Below are 6,623 nucleotides of genomic sequence, written 5' to 3' on the forward strand. Positions count from 1 at the left end.
TACCGGAGGAACACTTTGGGTACTACCAAACGTCACAACGTAAATGGGTGATTATAAAGGAGTACTACAGGTGTCTCCAATGGTCGATGTTGGGTTGGCGTATTTCGAGATTAGGATTTGTCACTCCGATTGTCGGAGAGGTATCTCTGGGCCCTCTCGGTAATACACATCACTTAAGCCTTGCAAGCATTACAACTAATATGTTAGTTGTGAGATGATGTATTACGGAACGAGTAAAGAGACTTGCCGGTAACGAGATTGAACTAGGTATTGGATACCGACGATCAAATCTCGGGCAAGTAACATACCGATGACAAAGGGAACAACGTATGTTGTTATGCGGTCTGACCGATAAAGATCTTCGTAGAATATGTAGGAGCCAATATGGGCATCCAGGTCCCGCTATTGGTTATTGACCAGAGACATGTCTCGGCCATGTCTACATTGTTCTCGAACCCGTAGGGTCCGCACGCTTAAGGTTACGATGACAGTTATATTATGAGTTTATGCATTTTGATGTACCGAAGGTTGTTCGGAGTCCCGGATGTGATCACGGACATGACGAGGAGTCTCGAAATGGTCGAGACGTAAAGATTGATATATTGGAAGCCTATGTTTGGACATCGGAAGTGTTCCGGGTGAAATCGGGATTTTACCGGGTTACCGGGAGGTTACCGGAACCCCCCGGGAGCCATATGGGCCTTCATGGGCCTTAGTGGAAAGGAGAAAGGGGCAGCCCAAGGTGGCTGCGCCTCTTCCCCCTCCCCTAGTCCTATTAGGACTAGGAGAAGGTGGCCGGCCCCCCTCTCTCCCTTCCCCTCCGAGGAATCCTAGTTGGACTAGGATTGGGGGGAGGAATCCTACTCCCAGAGGGAGTAGGACTCTCCTGTGCCTCCCTCTATGGCCGGCCAGCCTCCCCCTCTCTACTCCTTTATATACGGAGGCAGGGGCACCTCTAAACACACAAGTTGACACAAGTTGATCCACGTGATCGATTCCTTAGCCGTGTGCGGTGCCCCCTGCCACCATATTCCTCGATAATACTGTAGCGGAGTTTAGGCGAAGCCCTGCTGCTGTAGTTCATCAAGATCGTCACCACGCCGTCGTGCTGACGAAACTCTTCCCCGACACTTTGCTGGATCGGAGTCCGGGGATCGTCATCGAGCTGAACGTGTGCTCGAACTCGGAGGTGCCGTAGTTTCGGTGCTTGATAGGTTGGATCGTGAAGACGTACGACTACTTCCTCTACGTCGTGTCATCGCTTCCGCAGTTGGTCTGCGTTGGGTACGTAGACAACACTCTCCTCTCGTTGCTATGCATCACATGATCCTGTGTGCGCGTAGAAAAATTTTGAAATTACTACGAAACCCAACAGTGGCATCCGAGCCTAGGTTAATGATGTTGATGTTATATGCACGAGTAGAACACAAGTGAGTTGTGGACGATACAAGTCATACTGCCTACCAGCATGTCATATTTTGGTTCAGCGGTATTGTTGGACGAGACGACCCGGACCAACCTTACGCGTACGCTTACGCGAGACCGGTTCCCTCGACGTGCTTTGCACAGAGATGGCTTGCGGGCGACTGCCTCTCCAACTTTAGTTGAACCAAGTATGGCTACGCCCGGTCCTTGCGAAGGTTAAAACGGAGTCTATTTGACAAACTATCGTTGTGGTTTTGATGCGTAGGTGAGATTGGTTCTTACTTAAGCCCGTAGCAGCCACGTAAAACATGCAACAACAAAGTAGAGGACGTCTAACTTGTTTTTGCAGGGCATGTTGTGATGTGATGTGGTCAAGGCATGATGCTGAATTTTATTGTATGAGATGATCATGTTTTGTAACCAAGTTATCGGCAACTGGCAGGAGCCATATGGTTGTCGCTTTATTGTATGCAATGCAATCGCGATGTAATGCTTTACTTTATTACTAAATGGTAGTGATAGTCGTGGAAGCATAAGATTGGCGAGACGACAACGATGCTACGATGGAGATCAAGGTGTCGCGCCGGTGACGATGGTGATCATGACGGTGCTTCGGAGATAGAGATCACAAGCACAAGATGATGATGGCCATATCATATCACTTATATTGATTGCATGTGATGTTTATCTTTTTATGCATCTTATCTTGCTTTGATTGACGGTAGCATTATAAGATGATCTCTCACTAAATTATCAAGAAGTGTTCTCCCTGAGTATGCACCGTTGCAAAAGTTCTTCGTGCTGAGACACCACGTGATGATCGGGTGTGATAGGCTCTACATTCAAATACAACGGGTGCAAAACAGTTGCGCACGCAGAATACTCAGGTTAAACTTGACGAGCCTAGCATATGCAGATATGGCCTTGGAACACGGAGACCGAAAGGTCGAGCGTGAATCATATAGTAGATATGATCAACATAATGATGTTCACCGATGAAACTACTCCATATCACGTGATGATCGGACATGGTTTAGTTGATTTGGATCACGTGATCACTTAGAGGATTAGAGGGATGTCTATCTAAGTGGGAGTTCTTTAATAATATGATTAATTGAACTTAAAATTTATCATGAACTTAGTCCCTGATAGTATCTTGCTTGTTTATGTTGATTGTAGATAGATGGCTCGTGCTGTTGTTCCGTTAAATTTTAATGCGTTCCTTGAGAAAGCAAAGTTGAAAGATGATGGTAGCAATTACACGGACTGGGTCCGTAACTTGAGGATTATCCTCATTGCTGCACAGAAGAATTACGTCCTGGAAGCACCGCTGGGTGCCAAGCCTGCTGCTGGAGCAACGCCAGATGTTATGAACGTCTGGCAGAGCAAAGCTGATGACTACTCGATAGTTCAGTGTGCCATGCTTTACGGCTTAGAATCGGGACTTCAACGACGTTTTGAACGTCATGGAGCACATGAGATGTTCCAGGAGTTGAAGTTAATATTTCAAGCAAATGCCCGGATTGAGAGATATGAAGTCTCCAATAAGTTCTATAGCTGCAAGATGGAAGAGAATAGTTCTGTCAGTGAGCATATACTCAAAATGTCTGGGTATAATAATCACTTGATTCAATTGGGAGTTAATCTTCCGGATGATTGCATCATTGACAGAATTCTCCAATCACTGCCACCAAGCTACAAGAGCTTTGTGATGAACTATAATATGCAAGGGATGAACAAGACTATTCCCGAGCTCTTCGCAATGCTGAAAGCTGCGGAGGTAGAAATCAAGAAGGAGCATCAAGTGTTGATGGTTAACAAGACCACTAGTTTCAAGAAAAAGGGCAAAGGGAAGAAAAAGGGGAACTTCAAAAAGAACGGCAAGCAAGTTGCTGCTCAAGAGAAGAAACCCAAGTCTAGACCTAAGCCTGAAACTGAGTGCTTCTACTGCAAGCAGACTGGTCACTGGAAGCGGAACTGCCCCAAGTATTTGGCGGATAAGAAGGATGGCAAGGTGAAAAAAGGTATATGTGATATACATGTTATTGATGTGTACCTTACCAATGCTCGCAGTAGCACCTGGGTATTTGATACTGGTTCTGTTGCTAATATTTGCAACTCGAAACAGGGACTACAGAATAAGCGGGCACTGGCAAAGGATGAGGTGACGATGCGCGTGGGAAACGGTTCCAAAGTCGATGTGATCGCGGTCGGCACGCTACCTCTACATCTACCTTCGGGATTAATATTAGACCTAAATAATTGTTATTTGGTGCCAGCGTTGAGCATGAACATTATATCTGGATCTTGTTTAATGTGAGACGGTTATTCATTTAAATCAGAGAATAATGGTTGTTCTATTTATATGAGTAATATCTTTTATGGTCATGCACCCTTGAAGAGTGGTCTATTCTTACTAAATCTCGATAGTAGTAATACACATATTCATAATGTTGAAACCAAAAGATACAGAGTTGATAATGAAAGTGCAACTTATTTGTGGCACTGTCGTTTAGGTCATATCGGTGTAAAACGCATGAAGAAACTCCATACTAATGGACTTTTGGAACCACTTGATTATGAATCACTTGGTACTTGCGAACCGTGCCTCATGGGCAAGATGACTAAAACACCGTTCTCCGGTACTATGGAGAGAGCAACAGATTTGTTGGAAATCATACATACCGATGTATGTGGTCCGATGAATATTGAGGCTCGTGGCGGATATCGTTATTTTCTCACCTTCACAGATGATTTGAGCAGATATGGATATATCTACTTAATAAAGCATAAGTCTGAAACATTTGAAAAGTTCAAAGAATTTCAGAGTGAAGTTGAAAATCATCGTAACAAGAAAATAAAGTTTCTACGATCTGATCGTGGAGGAGAATATTTGAGTTACGAGTTTGGTGTACATTTGAAAAACTGTGGAATAGTTTCGCAACTCACGCCACCCGGAACACCACAGCGTAATGGTGTGTCCGAACGTCGTAATCGTACTTTATTAGATATGGTACGATCTATGATGTCTCTTACTGATTTACCGCTATCATTTTGGGGTTATGCTTTAGAGACGGCCGCATTCACGTTAAATAGGGCACCATCAAAATCCGTTGAGACGACGCCTTATGAACTGTGGTTTGGCAAGAAACCAAAGTTGTCGTTTCTTAAAGTTTGGGGCTGCGATGCTTATGTGAAAAAGCTTCAACCTGATAAGCTCGAACCCAAATCGGAGAAATGTGTATTCATAGGATACCCAAAGGAAACTGTTGGGTACACCTTCTATCACAGATCCGAAGGCAAAACATTTGTTGCTAAGAATGGATCATTTCTAGAGAAAGAGTTTCTCTCGAAAGAAGTGAGTGGGAGGAAAGTAGAACTTGACGAGGTAACTGTACTTGCTCCCTTACTGGAAAGTAGTTCATCACAGAAAACTGTTTCAGTGACACCTACACCAGTTAGTGAGGAAGCCAATGATAATGATCATGAAACTTCAGATCAAGATACTACTGAACTTCGTAGATCAACCAGAGTAAGATCCGCACCAGAGTGGTACGGTAATCCTGTTCTGGAGGTCATGCTACTAGATCATGATGAACCTACGAACTATGAAGAAGCGATGGTGAGCCCAGATTCCGCAAAGTGGCTTGAAGCCATGAAATCTGAGATGGGATCCATGTATGAGAACAAAGTATGGACTTTGGTTGACTTGCCCGATGATCGGCAAGCAATTGAGAATAAATGGATTTTTAAGAAGAAGACTGACGCTGATGGTAATGTTACTGTCTACAAAGCTCGACTTGTCGCAAAAGGTTTTCGGCAAGTTCAAGGAATTGACTACGATGAGACCTTCTCACCCGTAGCGATGCTTAAGTCCGTCCGAATCATGTTAGCAATTGCCGCATTTTATGATTATGAAATTTGGCAAATGGATGTCAAAACTGCATTCCTGAATGGATTTCTAGAAGAAGAGTTGTATATGATGCAACCAGAAGGTTTTGTCGATCCAAAGGGAGCTAACAAAGTGTGCAAGCTCCAGCGATCCATTTATGGACTGGTGCAAGCCTCTCGGAGTTGGAATAAACGTTTTGATAGTGTGATCAAAGCATTTGGTTTTATACAGACTTTTGGAGAAGCCTGTATTTACAAGAAAGTGAGTGGGAGCTGTGTAGCATTTCTGATATTATATGTGGATGACATATTACTGATTGGAAATGATATAGAATTTCTGGATAGCATAAAGGGATACTTGAATAAAAGTTTTTCAATGAAAGACCTCGGTGAAGCTGCTTACATATTAGGCATTAAGATCTATAGAGACAGATCAAGACGCTTAATTGGACTTTCACAAAGCACATACCTTGACAAAATTTTGAAGAAATTCAAAATGGATCAAGCAAAGAAAGGGTTCTTGCCTGTGTTACAAGGTGTGAAATTGAGTAAGACTCAATGCCCGACCACTGCAGAAGATAGAGAGAATATGAAAGATGTTCCCTATGCATCAGCCATAGGCTCTATCATGTATGCAATGCTGTGTACCAGACCTGATGCGTGCCTTGCTATAAGTTTAGCAGGGAGGTACCAAAGTAATCCAGGAATGGATCACTGGACAGCGGTCAAGAACATCCTGAAATACCTGAAAAGGACTAAGGATATGTTTCTCGTATATGGAAGTGACAAAGAGCTCATCGTAAAAGGTTACGTTGATGCAAGCTTTGACACTGATCCGGACGATTCTAAATCGCAAACCGGATACGTGTTTACATTAAACGGTGGAGCTGTCAGTTGGTGCAGTTCTAAACAAAGCGTCGTAGCGGGATCTACATGTGAAGCGGAATACATAGCTGCTTCGGAAGCAGCAAATGAAGGAGTCTGGATGAAGGAGTTCATATCCGATCTAGGTGTCATACCTAGTGCATCGGGTCCAATGAAAATCTTTTGTGACAATACTGGTGCAATTGCCTTGGCAAAGGAATCCAGATTTCACAAAAGGACCAAACACATCAAGAGACGCTTCACCTCCATCCGGGATCTAGTCCAGGTGGGAGACATAGAGATTTGCAAGATACATACGGATCTGAATGTTGCAGACCCGTTGACTAAGCCTCTTCCACGAGCAAAACATGATCAGCACCAAAGCTCCATGGGTGTTAGATTCATTACAGTGTAATCTAGATTATTGACTCTAGTGCAAGTGG

This window comes from Triticum aestivum, chromosome 7B, assembly GCF_018294505.1.
Source record: "Triticum aestivum cultivar Chinese Spring chromosome 7B, IWGSC CS RefSeq v2.1, whole genome shotgun sequence".
Taxonomy (NCBI): Eukaryota; Viridiplantae; Streptophyta; class Magnoliopsida; order Poales; family Poaceae; genus Triticum; species Triticum aestivum.